Source organism: Crocodylus siamensis, chromosome 15 (genome assembly GCF_052110815.1).
Source record: "Crocodylus siamensis isolate JL-2025a chromosome 15, ASM5211081v1, whole genome shotgun sequence".
Lineage (NCBI taxonomy): Eukaryota > Metazoa > Chordata > Crocodylia > Crocodylidae > Crocodylus > Crocodylus siamensis.
The window spans coordinates 15678610-15696849 of NC_143409.1; the positions used below are offsets into that span (position 1 = coordinate 15678610).

At 43.5% G+C, this 18240-nt stretch overlaps 1 protein-coding gene across 3 annotated transcripts in view; it reads left to right on the forward strand.

Moving 5' to 3' along the window:
- ARNT2 (aryl hydrocarbon receptor nuclear translocator 2) overlaps positions 1–18240 on the forward strand; it is a 164542-nt gene that overhangs the window by 62884 nt on the left and 83418 nt on the right. The window lies entirely within an intron of this gene.

The following is an 18240-nucleotide window of genomic DNA, read 5'->3' on the forward strand; positions in this document are numbered from 1 at the left end:
CTTTTCCTTTTCTTTCATAAAAGTTTATTGCAGTTTGTTGACAGGAATACTATTGAAAAAGATCTAATGCTTGGCAGCTAGGACTCACATATGGCTTTGCTGCCATTAGTTTATAATACATGATTTACAAAGGTTATGTGCTTTTTATCTCCTTGTGAAGCAATTTAAACATGGACATATTTTCAACATGAAACTGTGTGGGTTTTGAAGCCTCCAAGGCTGAGTACCACCAAGGTTGCTCTCATTAATGAAGTGTGCTAGAACTAATAGATGGAGTTAAATCCCATTTTAACTGAAACTTCAAAAGCAGAAAATTGGAGGATTGTTTTTCGTTGTGTTTTTTTTTTTTTTAATCGGTGCCTACTCTCATTCCTTTTATCCAGTGTTTATAGTTAAAAAATATGTAAGCTAGATTAGAGCCGTGCAAAATATTTAGAACAAAACCCCAAACCAGGCAAAACTTTCACAGCTTTTGCTTGCGTAGGAACTGACTTGTTTTGCTGGAAATTTTGCTGTGTTTCATAACCAAAAGGACTGTGCCCCAGTTTTGATTGAACCTGTGCACTGTGTTTCTGGCTTCCATATCAAAACTGAGCCAAAGTCATGGTTTCCTGTGGTTTTGATGTGCTGTGGTTTTGGCAGAGTTTTGCTTGATTTCAAATGAGAAACTCAAAGCAAAGCTTTGTGGTGAATATTCACATGCATCAAAACCAAGTGAATGCTTGCTGGAACCTGTGTGGAGCAAAAACAGCTGAGTGTCACGTAGCTCTGTTTCTGTGCTGTTTAAGGACACAAGTGAGCACGCTCCTCTCTCACGCAGCATTTATTGCAGAGCATTTCCCATTAAGAAGCTGTTACCCCAGACACTCATTTAACCCTTGGGTTTGGATTTTTACAAATCCTCAAAGTTGCTTGGTGTCTGTTCAAACAGGAACAATGTTAGGCCCATGCTGAGCAACTCCTGAAAATCTAGGTTTTCATAGATGCATTCACTTTTAATCACAGGCTTTATATTTCATTAAACCTGCCTTTGCACAAAGAAAATAATATTAAAAAACTGAATGCTTTTGGATGAGATCCCTTTGAGTCACAGATCACCACGAACAGTGTCTTTGGTTTGCCCTACATGGACAGTTGAGCATTTTCCTAGTGTAAGGAAGTTATCAGCCGGCATAAAACCAATGTAGCAAGTTCTGTATTGCCCTTCCTGACTCAGTTTTTGGAATAGCAGGGAGCATGCTGGTTATAGAAAAGGGCTTTTTAGGGTGCCTGGAGCTACTGCAAGTGAGTGCTGAGAAAAGTAGTTCTTAGTTTCTTCCAACCTGTGCTGGACCACAAGCTGTAGGCCCAGTTCCTTCACAGGATCATAACAATTTAGCATATCGAGCATCTCAACAGATGGAAGGATGTCCAACAGCTTGATTTTTATATGCAGCCCTGAGAATTGAATGTACACACTAGACATTTCATTGCACACATGTTGCTTGCACATGCATTGCAGGTGAGGTGATCATTAAGGAGGTTTTTTTAAAAAAAATAAAATAAAATGGCTAGCAGGTGACAGTCACTGTCAGATATTCGCTCATCTTTAGTGTGGGTTCTGGGTTCTGTTTGTTTTGTGATGTCACTGGTGGAATTTATCAACTGTTGCATTAAAACTACTGTGCTGTACACTGTACGGACAATGACAGACTCCTCAAGTTAAAGTTGTATTTTTGAATTCTGCAGTCTACTCTACCCAGATAAGCCCATCTGCCATCAAGACTGTCAAATCAAACTTGCTCTGTGTACAAAATGGCATCCTGTGGCTATTGAAGAGCCATTCTTTTGCTTTTTGATATTCCTATTCTGTGGATAGTAGTTCTGCAGCGCACCTTGACCCCTGGCACCCCATACCATAAGCCAACCCCAAATTGAGCAGCAGGTTGTAACTTCCGTACTGGTGAATTGAAACAATGAATGAATTAATTAACGCTTTTTAAGAGAAATCAGGCAGACAAGTGAGTTTCCCTCAAGCCAGTGTTTATGTAACGATCCGGGCAGTCCCCAAGCCTCTCTACTTTCCAAGGTTTTATTCAGAACAAAGGGCAATGCAGGGCTTGAAAGAGAAGCCAACTACAAACCAGCCAGCTGCTTGTTTGACTTTCCTACTAAAAGTGCAGTTCACCACAGGCAGCAGGAAAATCCACATCCCTCCATAACCAGCAGCTGCTGAGCAGAGGGGCCATTTAGGGAAACAGAGGGATTTTCAGGTGAAAGTTTAGTGAAATGTTATGATTTTTGATACTCTCACTCCCTTTAAGTGTTCGTTTCCTCTGTCCTGTAAATTCCTCCTCCCTCACCTGTTGATGTTTGGGAATACTGACACTATGTTGGCATCAGAGGAATATTCAGTGTCACATTACATCTCTGGTATCTGCCATGTGAGTGGTACCATATGGTACGAACGCAGAGTATTATTAGCATATTGTTGGGACTTGGTATGTGAAGATAGCAGCTGTTGGCAATGATCAGGGATCCTGGTTTTCTCTGATAAAAAAAACATCACAAATCCTCTGATAAAAACCCTCGAATCTGCGATTAAAATGAAACGACACTTCATATAGGTATCAGCTGAACACAATGTTTTCTCGATATATTTACAATTTCAAAGCAGTTTGGAAGCCTGCCAGTGCCTCAGTCACTATAACAAAATACATTCTAAATACCTATACATTTTCATATTTGATTTTGGGGGTTTTTATCATGAAAAATCAGAGCTTCCCCTGCCCCCTTTGCTCACAGAATGCAGGTCCAGGCCCCTCACTCCCAAGTCACAGCCCCCGGCCCTGCAGGTGCCCCTCATTCCCCACCCACTGCACCCAACTCTGCCAGTGCCTCTTACTTCCCCTGTCCCCCCCCAGCTCTTCTGAAGTTGCTGACACGAGTAGATGGTATGTGAGAAAATGAGGTGTGTACTATGTACCCCCAAATAATCATCCTGGTTTTTTTGGAATGCAGGAGGAAGGAGAAAAGATTCTTCTGGAGTTATGGCAGCATAGAGCAAGGACAGCGCCTCATCTTTTACTTGGTCCCGCTCTCTTTCTTGCTCCGGAGGAAGCTACAGCTTAACTCTTTTACAGCCCAGTTGTCAGCAGCTCTTGGTTGCTCAGCCAAAAGCTGAAATTGTTGCTGCTGTTGAAGAGTGGACTCCATGGGCTGATCTCAGATTTTGAAGAGAGCTAAAAACAATCTGCAGGGTTGTAAAACAGAAGAGGCCAGGGGTAGTTAAACTGCTGAAGAGAGGATAGCTTTATTAGTGGAACATCAAAAGAAGGAGAGAGTCATTAATACCTGTTGAATGAAGAGAGATTAACAGGAATGAGGTAGATTATAATGGCCATGAAGACAATTGACTTGTATAGCAGCCACCTAAATAGAACTGCCACTGTTTCTGCCAGGCAGTTGGATTTAAACTCTGGGTGGTTCAGGAACTTAAAAGGGGATATGACTGCACCCCCCCGGATCTGTCCCTGCTCAGCAATACTCCTCCCTCCTGCAGCTTCTGGAAGCAAGGGAAGGAAGCCATGTCAGTGTCTCGGTGCTTCTATTTTGGGCAGAAAACCAGCTTCCCTGCTTAAGACTGAACACCAATTTTCAAAAACTAATTTTCAGGGAAAAGATGTATGTGGTATATAAGTAAATATGGTATATGAAAGCCAGTATGGAAGAGAGAAATAGGATTGATTTTTCTAGGACTAGACTAGGAAAAACAACCTACCAAAGTGATTGAATTGTTAGTTTTGCATCTTTTATGGTCTTCCAAGCCATGACAGGGCAGGTTGTCAATTCATTGTCAATCAAATGTGCATGCAATATGCTAAGGTTCACAGACGACCTGATATTAGAGCTGTCACAGGAAAGGGCATCATATAGATGGCTATAATGAAACAGTCTAAAGCAATTACAAGGGTAAAGATGGTCATTTCTCTTTTTTGTTCTTACTTTTCCTTGAGAATCAGCTAACTATTTTTAGCTTTATATGTAAAGGAAAAGCTGGTTAAATTTATGTTGTTTCATATCCATAGAGACTCTTTTTTTTCTTTCCTAGGAATGGAACAGTTGCCTACTTGTTTATAGTGCAGTAATTGATAACACATTGTAGCAACAGGAAAGCCAAACTGAGAAGTATATGTATGGATCAAGATGAGCTAGAAAAAGTAAGAACAGAAGCCTGGTGATAGTGATAAGTTCTGCTCCCTTCAGAAGGCACTTGTGTGGACACTTTGAGTGAGAAAATTCTGAGACAGGCAGAAATTTGGAAAAGTAATATCATAATATTGTTTTTTCTTTTTTGTTAGAATCATAGACTAGTAAGACCAGAAGAGACCTGTAAGATCATCAAGTCCAGTCCCCTGCCATGAGCAGAAGGTAGTTGCACTCAAATGAGTTCAGCAAGGTGCTTGTCCAGCCTCCTTGTGAACACCCAGGGATGGCAATTCCACCACCTCTGCTGGGAGTGTATTCCAGATTCTAGATACCCTTATGGAAAAGAAGTTTTTCCTTTATGTCCAGCCTAAATTTGCCCTCAACTAGCTTGGGTCCACTGGACCTCGTCCTCCCAAGAGGTGCCTTTCTGAAGAGTTGCTCCCCTAGATCTTGGTGTTTGCCCCTAACGTACCTGTAGGCAGCTATCAAGTCACCTCTCAGTCTTCTCTTACTTAGACTGAACAGACCCAGTTCTTGGAGTCTGTCCTCACAGGGCCTATCCTCCAGGCCCCTGATCATATAGGTGGCCCTTCTCTGTACCCTTCTGAGCTTACCCACATCATTCTTGAAGTGCGGTGCCCCGAACTGGGCACAGTACTCAGCTGTGGCCTCACCAGTGCCGAATAGAGGGGGAGGATCACCTCTGTGGATCTATGGGCAACTCATCAGCTGATGCCCGCCACAGTTCTGTTTGCCCTGCTGGTGACTTCATTGCACTGTTGGCTCATATTCATCTTCTGATCAATTTGTCACCCCCAGGTCCCTTTCAGATGCAGTGTCAACCAGGGGATCACCACTCATTGTATAGTTATGATGAGGGTTCTTCCTGCCCAGATGAAGGACCTGGCACTTGTCCCTGTTGAACCTCATCTGATTGCATTCAGTCCATAGGACCAGGCTGTCAAGGTCATTCTGGATCCTTACCCTGTCCTCGATGTGTCCCCATTTCCCCACAGCTTGGCATCTTCTGCAAACTTAATCATTGTGCTTTCCACTCCCTCATCCAAGTCATGGATAAAGATGTTAAAGAGCACGGGCCCAAGCACCGATCCCTGGGGGACACCACTTGAGATGGCTCTCCATCTTGGAAGCCCTTCCATCCTTGTTCTTGGAAGCCTGCAAATGAGAAAAATGAGTCACTGCTTCATATGGAGTTGATGAAAATTTTAATCGCCAGCTGTTATATCAGGATGCATTGAAAAAGTTTGAGGTGCTTAAGTACAAGGGCCTGCGCTAGTAGGTCCTTCTATAGAAGCCGGGGCTAATTTTGTAGAATGCTTATACAGGACACAACTTGATGGGGTCTCGATCCTGATCAGGGTCTCTGAGTGCTTTTCCAATATGAGTAGTATGTAAAATAGGTATGTAGCAGGGGCAGGCTTGAAGAATAAGAAAACAATCAAAGTATAGTTGCTGAAAAATAACTACAAAACACAAGTACCCTCTTTAAAAAGGTACTGGGAAGCAGTAGCAGAAGATACTTTCTTTAAAATGCAATAATGCAAAACAAATTTCCACACAAAGCTATCTCAGTTTAATTTTCCCAAACAGTTTTTATGTTGCTAAGGATGAAAAAAACATGGTGGTTAGTTTTTCAGGTGTCTATATAAACTTGTGAGGTTGATACTAGGTCAACTTTGCTCAGGCTAGTTCAGGCTTACCTAGGGAACAATAAGAGGTAAAATTATACAGGTATAAATGTTATGCGCCAGCAGCTTACTCAAGCAAGGCACCATAATAACAGCCCACAATATGCTATGCTGGAATAGGCCGATAGCATGTCTGGTCCTGATCCCTGTGTCATTTACATTTGTGTGTAATTACAGTGATGAAAGTGTTTTGTGTGCTGGGCCATTATGATTATCTTGATATACTCCTTGTACGTCTGTGAATTAGATCCCATGATGTATCCAAGATAGGATTAGCCTGGCTAAGGGATCCCTGACTGATTCTATGGCCAGTTTGTCCTGGGGTGTAATTTTAGGGCTGTTCTAGGTTAGACCCAGCTACCTACTGGTATATTCCAAGGGATCTGACCTGGTAGACTGCAGACAACAGATCTTTTCCCCGGGCCTTGCCCCTTAAAAGTGAGGCAGCTGAGAGAAGTGTATAAGGCAGAAGATCATACAGAAGTTTTTCCCATGAGGAGGGAATCCTTAATTATCCAGGTAAATTGGCTGCAGGGGAACCTTGTCACTTTAAAAGCAGAGTGGGAGTTTTTTGTAAATGATAGAAAATTCTTTACTGCCTTTTAAATATCAAAAAACACAAGAATGTTGTATTATCTGATATTTGGCTGAGGCTCTATCTACTGTGTTCCCAGACCTGAGGCATGGAATTTGGTGCTTGAAAACTTGTCTAACAGCTCTCCCATCTCTAGTTGGTACAATAAAAGTTATCACCAAAAAAGTGCTTTGAGGCATTTGTACTTCTAATACTTGCTGGTCTTTTAATGGACCCCTTTGGTCTGAATCTAATACAAGCTGATACATCAAGTGCATCTGAAAAAATAATGTCCTAATTTGTACCTCAGAACAGCTAACCGTTTTCAAAAATTTGATTATGTGGATGGTGAGACAGAGTATAAGGCCAGACAGGTTGAGGAGTCTGGTTACCTGTTTTCTTGTCCTGGATTTGGCTGCGAAAGGAAAGGAAAGACAGTAAGCAAAAAAATTTAATCACGTTAATTGAATTTGGATGTATTTTGTTTTATTTTTTACTTTAGGAGTTCATATTCTGAAATGTGGGCATTGTGTTTCTTAAAAGAGGCAGGTCCCCTTAAGAAATATTCCAGATGAAAATCCCTGCCAGTATTCTGGGAAAGTGTTAATCCAGCTCCTCATAGTTTAATGTTAAGATGATGCTTTGGATGATCCATTTCATTATAATTGAGAAGTCCCTCTTAGTTTGGTCCATAGAAAACATTTCCAAAATCGCTCTTGTTCATGGGAAATAACTGCTTTTGCAAGAAAAATGAGGGGCAAAATTCCATTTTCTGCACTTTCTTTGATGCGACATCAGATAAGGATATGATTGCCATGTGTTATCACTGTAAATTACACAACTAGATCAGAGACTATCTGATCTAACTTCATTGTTTAAGGACTGAATTTATAGCCAGTCTTTAGATTCTCCCCCATATTTATGTGTAGTATTACACCTAGGAAATTGAACATGCTCCATCCTGCCTACTCACATCATTAAGAAATCTGTTTTAGTTTCAAATGGCTGCCTGTACTAAACAGACATATAACCAATTTTGCAGGTACAATCAATTGTCTGGACAAAAATGAAACTGTGATAACAGAAGCTTGATTTGCTTTCTGTTTGAATGGGGCCTAATTCTCATCTGACACCATTGTAAGTGCAGACTAAGCATGGAAGTCAGAGTTATGTACCTATGAAACTTGTGTGAGATGAGAATCAAGCTCATGGTTAGCCGCATTACATTCTAGATATGAGGCTGGTTTAAACGGCAAGAAAACAAATTATTAAAACCAGAAAATTTCTATATTTATTTGCACTCCTGTGTCTTACAACTGATTAAGTCAAATTAGTTGCTAGCTTAAAATATATGAACTGACTTTACTTCTGGGCTAAGAACTTACACGCCAAATTGGAACTTGGCGCATATTTTTACAGTCCAGTTTTATAACTGCAAGAGAAAGTAGAACTTCATAATGGAAACAATGACAGGCCCTTAGCTAGAGTTGACCTGGTGGGCCCTTTTAGAATGGAAGGAAATATTTTTCTGTGTCAGATTTGTGCATACAAACTTTTCTTTAGTATTATGGAAGTAATAAGCCCAACAAGGTAGTGTGGTAGAGAGATGGCTTGGAGCCTGGGCTTCTTGGGATCTGAACCAGTGAGGTTGCTATATGATGATGGCTTCAATGGAGGCATTCAGACTTAGTTTCCTGTCCAATTACAAAGAATCCTGTTACCAAGCAGAGTTTGTACACATACACATGTATGATTCAGATGTTGGAAATCGGGTCAGATCATGTATAAAATAGGAAAAAAATACGTAACGGCAAAAGCAGGATAGGAATCCAGCATTGTGTGCTAGAAGATTGTTGGGGAGGAGGTAAGGGAGATATTGTTTTGAACACCACCAAACACATGGTCAGTACTCAACAAACAGTAAACAGTACCATGAGAGAAGAATGTAAGGAATAGCTTTAGGCAAATAAGCTTATAATGGAAAACTTGAGTCAGGCTTTGCTATGACATAGGCCCCCCGTTCACCTTGGCATCAATGTTCTAATTGCATTCTCCATCCGCAGATATTGTTTATGTTCAAATTCCTGTACTCTGGGTCATCCAGTTTCTTCTGAAGTCAGTGAAGTGACTCTCATTGATTTCACTGAGAGCTCGATGAAACCCTTGTTTGGTAGTACTGTATATGCAAAAGTAGATAAATATATTCAGAAACTAGCTTGAGGTTGTTTGAAAATTTGATTCTAGTAGTTCCTACTTTGTTTAGAATATGGACAGTTTGGTAGGGGCTCCCTTGGTACCATGCTGCTGTTGATGATAAAAATGAATATTTAGTAAATGGAAAACAAAAAGTTAATACATACATGCACCAGAGAGAGAGCTTTTCTTTACTGAATAACTCTACAACATGTCATCATAACTGTGATTTTTTTTTTCTAGGTCCTGTAGAAGTTTAGTATCAGGTTAGGTTATTCAAGAGAAAAACCTGTTGCAGAATAAATTCCAGAGCCTGAAATTCAGAGTAGATCAGAAGTTTTACAACAGAAAATACAATACGGTGGATGCCTCTGGATGTTTTCTTTGAATGTTATTATGGGACTCAGAAGTGACTCTGAAGATGGACTTTTATGAATTTTATCAGGTGTGGCCAAAGAGAGAGTTTCTGTAGATTTCCGCCTTCTTTTAAGTGTCAGTTTCAGGCTAGGGAACACCTTAAAGTTCTGGTTTGTTTAGATAAATGTCACTGAGACAATCAGCCAAATCAAAAGCACTTGTGAAGCTGCTTTGTGATTCTATTCTGCAGTGTTTGGTGTGTCAGTGTCTGTGTTTGTCAGGGCTAGTTACAGACCAAAGAGGTGGTATGCTGCTTACAGTGTGCTATCTTATTTTTAGTGGCAATATTTTATTTCCCCTTTCCTCCTGCAAACTCCCTTTCTGGGATCCTTGGCTGATCATCCTTTGATGCATAAAGGCCTAAAACAGGACTGTCAAACCTGTGATTCCAGGGATCTGAAGCATTTAAAACCAGAAGGTAAATGGCTAACTTTATCCCTGTTTGGTCAAGATGAGGGCTATTGGGACTTACAGTACCCATGTTATTTTATAAGGTATATAAAAATGATGAATGTGAATGCTGAGTATTTAGATTTAGATCTCTGTAGAAAATAGCCATGCTTGGTAAGGCATCTTATCCTATTTTAATTGTGAAATCTGGGGGAGATTTTTGGCTCATGTGATCAACACTACCAAATCAGCATGTTTTTCAGCAAAGTTCATGTGCTTTCATGATCCTTTGGGCATATTATATAATTAAAAGAATGCTAAAGTGTAATAATTTCCATATGCCCCAGCCAGTTGCAGTTGCTGATGTTCCAATGAAAAGCTGCCTCCAGGTTATGAACTGCTTGTCCTGTAGCAGGAAAATTGCTACACTGGAGATAGCCTTTGAACTTAGTTAATTCCATGCATTGAAGCTTTTAGCTTTTTAGTGCCTTTTAGCTTTAGACTGTCCGGTAGTTGGCTTTCTAGTTTTAGAGAGAGAAACGTAAGTATATCTTCCACCTGATATTCTTAGGACAATGAATGAGCATGACAAATTATGTGCATCATTAGGCAAGAGCTCAGAATGAGATCTATGCCCATTTGGCAGTGGTTGATATTAACCTCTTGGGCATCCCTCTTGCAAACTGCAAGTGAACGGAAATGAGTCTGTCCTAAATATTTTCAGATATTTCTTCATACTTTTATTGATTCAGCTAACACCGTTTGCTACCACAGGTAACCAAGCAGAGATGCTTATAGAGATGAGACCTGTCCCACTATGTGATTTTTCTCTTCCTTCCTTCCAATTTGTGGCCCCCAGGGATGCCAAAAGCAGGGCAGGAAAGGTTTAATATATTCTGTGTGCAGAATTTCAGGAACAGGCTTACTGCTTCTGCTGAAAGTCAATGTTCCACATGTCCTAATGTAGAGCCGTGAGCCAAAATCTGCTTTATAAACCCATTGACTTCAGTGAACTTTCGTGGATGAAGTTGAGAGAATGTATGTTTGAGCGTTGTTTATATAGCAGGGGAGGGCGATTATTTTGGGCGGAGGGCCACTTACCAAGTTTTGGGAAGCTGTCGAGGGCCGCATGGGTAGCCCTGCCCCTTGATGCCCCTTGTTGCCCCACCCCTGGTCACTTTTTGGGACTGGAACTCTGACCTCCTAGCCCCTGACCTTTGTCACTGGAAGTCCCTCCCCTTGCGCTGGAAGTACTCCTTTTGGGAGGAAGGGTGCTGTGATCTGGAAACTGTGAAAAAGGTATGTATATTTATACACCCACACACACACACACACAAAAATACATACACACACAAAACATCTACTATAACCTATTTTAATTTTATTTTAAAATATTTTTCTACCGATTTCTGTGTTTACAAAAAGTGTATCTAGAGGTGCCTGCATAATAGCTTAAAATACAGCTGTACTGTGTGTTTTGTGTGGGCAGCAAGGGGATATAAATGGCGGTGTTGTTGGGAAGAGTGGGTGTGTGTGTGTGTGTGCGCGTGCACGGTGGGGTGTGGGTATGGTGGCTGGGTGTGTGCTGGGAGAGAGAGCCAGGGCCAGGCTGCCAGCTCCACAGCGTGCAGCTCTAACACACTACATGTGAGCCTCACACTATGCAGCCAGGCAGACCCCATGCCCAGGCTCTGTGCTTCTGCAACCCCACCCTGTGTCTCTGCCAGTCCCACGGCACTTGCACAGGCTCTGTGTTTCTGCCCGCCACTACCTTCCCTGCATTCCCTCCTGCAGGCTTGCCTCCTGCGCCCTGCCCCCACCCCCGCTTCCTGCAGTGCTCCCTGTGGCCCTTGCTAGGACTCACCACCTACCACAGCCCTGCTGTGACTCCGCTGCCTGCCACAACCCTGCCACTCACCATGGCTCCATCTGTCAGAGCCCCCCATGGCTATGCTGCCCACTCCGCTTGCACTGCTGCTGCCCACTGGGGTTCTGCTGCCCCCGGGTCCTGCCTTGGCCTGGCTGCGGCTCTGCCACCCATTGCAGCCCGCCCCCGTAGTGGGTCTGCCCGCCGGGTCCCGGCCATGGCTCTGCCACCCACTGGGGCCCACCTCCTGCTGTGGCTCTGCCACCTCCTGTGGCCTGCTGCCTCCCCACTGCCCACTGTGGCCTGGCTGTGGCTCTGCTGCCTGTCGGAGCCTGCTGTGCTACCCGCAGGGGTCTGCTGTGGCCCCACTGCCCACTGGGGTTCTGCCACCTACCAGGTCCCGCCACCCACTGTGGCTTTACCACTTGCCGGGTCCCACTGCGGCTCTGCCACCTACTGGCTCCCGCCACTTACTGGGGCCTGGCTACAGCTCTGTCACCTGCTGGGGCCTGCCGCCTGCTACTGCTCTGCCACCCACTGCAACCCTCACCAAGTGCTAGGGCCCATGATGGCTCTGCTGCCTGCTGGGGCCCACTCCAGCCCCCTCACCCGCTGGGGCCTACCCGTGGCTCTGCCACCCATCGGGGCCCACCGCGTTGCCTCCTGGGGCCTGCCACAGCCCCGCTGCCTGCTGGGGACCACCATGGCTCTGATGCCTGCTGTGGCTTTGTCACCTGCTGTGCACCACGTGGGTCCCACCACTCTCTACAGCTGCCACTTCCTGCAGTGCTCCCCATGGGCCCCCTGCCACCGTGCCACTCCATGCAGCCCCCACCGCTCCCTGCAACCACCACTTCCAGCCACTCCCTCCGTCCAATCTTACTTTATTTTCCACTCAGACAGAGGGAGGGGGAACAGCTCTAGGGGCACAGGGCCAGAAGCTTCAGAGGCTTCTGGTTGGGGGCTGGGGGTGGGGGACATGGGTGGAGCTGGGCTAGCTTTGTTGCTCAGCCACAGGCTCCTGCTGGGTCCTGCTGCCGCTGACTGCCTGTCATCTTTGACAGGCAGCCATGGGCAGATATAAATTAATTTTCTAAAATTTTTAAAGGCCCCGTGGGCCGGATTGAATAGGCTGGCAGGCCAGATTTAGCCTGCAGGCCAGATTTTGCCACTGTTGTTGTATAGAAATGAAGCCCTTGATCTTAGAGAGGCCAAGTGTGTAATTCCCTTGCTACCCAAAGAAACACTGAATATTATCACTGTGATATAGAAGCCAGTATGTCTTCCAAGAGATAAGATGCACCAAGGTAACCTGCCTCTTAAATGATCATAATTTCAATGCAGGATCTATTTTTATCTCATTCATTTATTCCAAAGAGTAATATGCAGAAAATGTTGTGTTGTTGCAGTCTCCAGGGCTGTTACTGGAAAAATAAAATCCTAAGTGTTGGAACAAATTAGAACTGGATAAATCAGTTCATAAAGTACCTCATACCCCACTTTAATGAGCCAGTGATCCAGAGTCTTTGTTTCAGTTGATTCTACTAATGGGAAATGTATGGGATGATAATTAGTTGGATAATTAAAGTCACTTCACTAATTTCAGCATTTGTATGTGAAAGTTAGTATTTTTTCAGAAGGCTGCACCTTGACCTCCGTTCTTTGAGGTGGGCATGCTACATTTTAATAATATGAGGAGTCCAGCAAACACCATTTCAAATGGATTTTCAGGAGGAGTTTGGGTATGCATGAAAACGTGAATACATGAGTTGTGTGGTGGTTTTTTCCCAGTAATCTTCTCAGTGAATTTCTTACTTGAAAACTGCTTAAGTGTGTTATCACAGATGGTTGACTGGTTTATTTTTTTTCCTGTGAAATATTTATCTGACCCATTTTCTCCCATTTTGCTCTGCTCGTGGCATGGTGAAACACATGCACGGTTCAGCATTTTTTTCCCCCTTCTCTTTATTTTAAACTCTGAATGTCATGAACACCTGATATAAATGTTCAGCCAAGTTTACTTTCATTAACACGTTATGGAGAAAGCAGTCAAAATTCTCTCAGAACCTTGCGGTGGACCGCACCTGCAGTCCTCTGCAACCCTGGTACGTTCTTTCCTCACACGGGGAGCTCCACAGACTTTGGGAATGTAGAATATTGGATCAAAATTTTCCCTCTCTACAAAGCAGCTTTCCCATGCATTAATTAGAAGTTGATGTCTTCTCAATAAAGATAATGTAATAGGTATGCTTTGTGGCAATATGCTTCACTAGCCATGAGCAACACAATGAGAAAATGTCACCGCCTCCTTTGCTATCCCTTCGCTGGGTGTGTGCTAGCGTAGCAAAAGTAGGATTGCTACCCTGCCCATGGTACCCTCCAAACTCTCATCTACTTGCTTGGGGGGCTGAGAGTATTAAGCACATCATACTCAGTTATCCATACCTTGTTCACTCATGCTTGTTAATGGCCAAATTAAAATGTAGCCTAATGCCACCCCTCAGCAATTGAGTTTTAAATATAATTTTGTTCCTCTTGCATTCAGTGTCAGATATACAGCTGACTAGAGGCAAATTGGGAAAACATGCAGGTCTTTAATGAAAAGAAACTAATTTAACCTAACTGTAAGAGGAGATGCATGAGTAAGAAGTGGAGACCTCCTCTGACTTATGCTCCCTAAGTTTAGACAGGGCACGGAGCAAGAACATGACTGTGAGATGCAAGTAAACTGAGCCAGGTGAATTGGAGCTTAGGGCATCTTATTGCCATTTGTGAATTCAGGTTATTTGCTAAATAGGTTTGGCTGAAAAAACTTGAGGTCAGGGGAGCCACGTTCAAAAAAAAAAAACAGGTGATGACATTCCCTTTTTATCTTTATTTTTTATTTCTCTGATTGGAGCACTCTCACCCAGGATATGGTTCAGTTCCTGCCTGTGCCTCACTTGCTTTTCACCTATATCTCTCCTCTAACAAAGAATATCCCCACCATGTTATGAGATATTCCACAGGCAATCAGGTAGGAAGCTCTTAATGGGTCTTGCTGACACAGGACACCTGTTTCACTTTCTATAAAATACTTAATGAGTCCCTGAGATGGAGTGAGGGTGACTTTAGCCTGGTCCTCACAACATTCACCTGGTTAAGTGAGACACTTAGGTTTCTGCCTTCTTTCCAGTGTGCATTCCCTCAGTTATACAAAGGGGAACCATTTCAGTAAGAGGGAGAGGTCCCAAAGCCCCTAAGGTCACTCTCCTGAGAGGTGGAAGATGTAGATGCAAAACCCTTGAGGTAGAAGAAGGAACTGAATGGGGAGTCTCCTGTCCTATGGGCAAATGGTGTTGGATAAAACACTGAGCTGTTATCCATTGAGATTATCCATTGAGATCTACTGCCATTACTACCTCCTTCTCAAGCCCTTTGGTTTCCTTACATATGCCTACAACAAATATTTCCCTTCACAGTGACTGGAGCATTTACACGTTTCCTCCAGCCAACATGAAATGCTTCAGGTTTGTTTTAGTTTGTCGTAATTTAATTTTTTAGATTTTTTTTTTTGATTCAGTCAAACTGGGGGAGGGGATCAGTTATTCACACAGCCCCAACAAAAAGCACTACATCATGATGACAAATGTCTGTTGACAGATCAGTAGGATTGAGGGGAGGACATTGTTACCTGATAGTTCCTGTGGATTCAGTTGTAACCCCTCCCCCAAAAACAAAACAAAACAAAACAAACTTCTAAATGATGTGTCATGCAGAGTATAAGGTGAAAGTCAAGGGGCTGGATTCTCATTTTGTGCTCCTTTGTCATCAGTGGACTTCCACAAATTTCAAAGACCAAAGTATTTTTGTTTTTCGTTATATTTCAGTTTAAACTTGCCATACCATTCCCACCTAAAAGACAATGAAATAGTCTTCTGCTGTCCCTAACTAATATGTAAAATAATGCTGCAGTTAATCAGGGACATAACACTTAGCAAGGCACAAGCATTTTTAAGGCTAAGGACAGACATTACATATAAACTGGTTTAAGTGATCAGAAACTGGTTTAAACCTGTAACAGAACAGATGTTCAGTGCATATATACCAGTTTGAAAATGGCTGAAACCAGTTTGAGATAAACCTGGTCGAATGTAGTATCAGATTGAACTGATTTGGCTCAAACCAGTTTATGCAATATCTGTCCCAGACCCCTTGCTGGTTTATGATATACCAGACTCCCCCAGCATCCCAGGATGCTCTCTGGGCTGGGCGGGGCTCTCTGTTCCACAGCAGGGCTGGCCCCTCCCCTCTGCTCCCTGGCTGGAGCTCCCTCAGAGACTGCAGGTCCAGCAGGTTCTGCCTGGCTTCTCCCTGCCCTACAGCCCCTCACTGCTTGCTGGACAACTAGGGATCCCCTCTCTCCCTCCCTCCCATCGCCCACAGACCCCAGGTATGTGGTATGCTAGCTCATGCTGAGAGGTGTCTGTGTGTGAATGTCTCCAGTTTCACTGAGACAGTCAGACAGAACAGTGACCTCTTGGGGCTTTTTGGAGCTAATCAACAGGTCAGCCAGTAAGCTGTTTAAGAAGAGTTTGAATTAATGCACAGAAGCTGTTGTTTTGCTGATGTGGTGATAAACACTGTTGCCATCTCCCTGCTGGCTTGCTTGCCTGTCAGATTGCTGCAGACAGTATAAAGAAGCAGGGAGGGAGATTGAATAGTTCTGTATCATCAACAGATGCAGGCACTGCACACCCTGTCTTGCCACAGAGTGCCAGCCAGGAGCTGGAGTCTGGCAACACTCCTGTCCCTTGAACAGCAATAAGGGAAAAGCCTGGGATGGTGTAGGCAGCCCTCCTTACTAAAAGCATCTTGCTGGGGCCTGGCCACGCCCCCCTCCCCCCCACTCCTCCCCACAGTGATTAGGGGCATGATTCAGATTTGGCCTGAATCAGGAACAGTGATTCAATTCAGCCATAAGTTGTTTGAGAGTAGGTTCAGGCTGCACATCAGGTTCACAGGGCAGCTAGGATCTGGAATCAACTTCCAAGGGAAGTGGTGCTGGCTCCTCCCTGGGGGTCTTTAAGAGGAGACTTGATAATTACCTAGCTGGGTCATATGAGCCCAGTATTGTCTCCTGCCCTGGGCAGGGGGTCAGACTTGATGATCTACTTAGGTCCCTTCCAACCCTACATCTATGAATCTATGATTTTTTGATTCAGATCACTGTCCCTGATTCAATTTTGCTAAATCTGAAGATCTGACATAGACACAGCTTTAAACTTTTATTCTACATACCTTGAGGTAGCAGGCGGAGCTTCTGAATGCTGTGATGCTGGGGCACATGGAGCATCCCACAGGAATGTGGGGGGGGCCTTCCATGTGCTTGGTAATGAACCCGGAAGTGGACTGGAAGTACTTCCGGTCCACTTCCAGATCTGCCGGGGAGCATGTTGGGGGGGGGCCCCTTGTACCTCCCTGGCTCAGCAGTTGGCTGCAGGGGGACCCCTGGTGCCCCCCAGACCCAGCAGGCACCAGCCAGTGAGCCAGAGAAGCGCGGGGAGGCTCCCCCACGTGCTCCCCAGCAGACTTGGAAGTGGACTGGAAGTGCTCCTGGTCCACTTTTGGGTCTGCTGCCGAGTGCACTGGGGACCCCCCACACTTCTGTGGAATGCTCCATGTGCCCCAGCATCGCAGCACTCATGAGCTCCTGCTACCTAGAGATATGTAGAAACAACTTTTAAAGCTGTTTCTATGTCCTAATCTCTCCAAATTGATTCAGAGGGTTCCGATTCGAGTCGGAGAGATTATAGGGTCTTCTGATTTGCTTCACATTTGGAGATTCAGCCACCGAATTGGGCCGAATTGCTGCTGAATTGAATTGGAGACCGAAGCTTCACACAGTCCTATCTAGCATCCCCTGGCTTTTAGCCTGAGCCACTGCGGGCATGTGCCTCAATTTCCTCAGTCGAGAGAGAATTTCTGTCCAGTTTCAAACTCGTTCATGCCAGCCAGGTTAGATTAACCTGCAAAGATTGAATCAGTTCAGGCTTGGGCTTTTTTGAATGTCTGTCTGTAGCCTAAAAGAGCATTTGTAATAGAGTATACTGCAGTTTATATTACATAAAGGGAAGCAAAACAAATAAAGTTATTAAAAACCCTTCATGGATTGGATAGTTCATGGCCTTATTCAGCAGCTGTTTTGCACACACTTCAAAGCAAATTCTGTGCAAAGAGCAGATGCAGCACTAGTCATGGTGGGAACTCTCCTTAGCTTCTACAAATGTATTTGAAAGCTACCAAAAGAGGATTAAAACAGCAAGCATGCATGGCAGATTCCTTTTACATCCTACACAGCAGCAGCATGGGCTGTATAACCCTGATTTGAATCGCTGTTTAGATCAGCAAGCAGGAAACCTTGATTAAATCATGCATTTTAATTTTGTTGTGCATTTGTACTTTCTAGTTAAATTTTCCTTTGAAAAAAAGGGTTGATTCAGGTTGGTTGGTATCCATTAAAACATGTTGTTTTGCAAATCAATACAGATTTTACACTAAATGTACTTTTGACTAACCAAAGAGATAGAACTACTTAAAATAAATAAAGTACATAACTTAACATACTTTTACTTAGCTTTTTAATCTGCACAGCTTTATGATGTTGAAAAATGGTGATTGATGCATTCCTTATTTACTAGATGACATTTTTTCCTAAACTTGTAATTTGTATCTGGCTACATTTGGGTGGAAATTGGAAGTCTATTAAAATGCAAAAGGCAACATTTAAAAACATTTTAATTAGCTAAGACTGCACACAAGAGAGACATTAATTGAAAACTTATTTTGCCTTTAAAACTGACTTATTAAGAAGAGGAAGTGGTATCTCTAATTAGTGAATTAGCCCAATTGGTTCTGTTCAT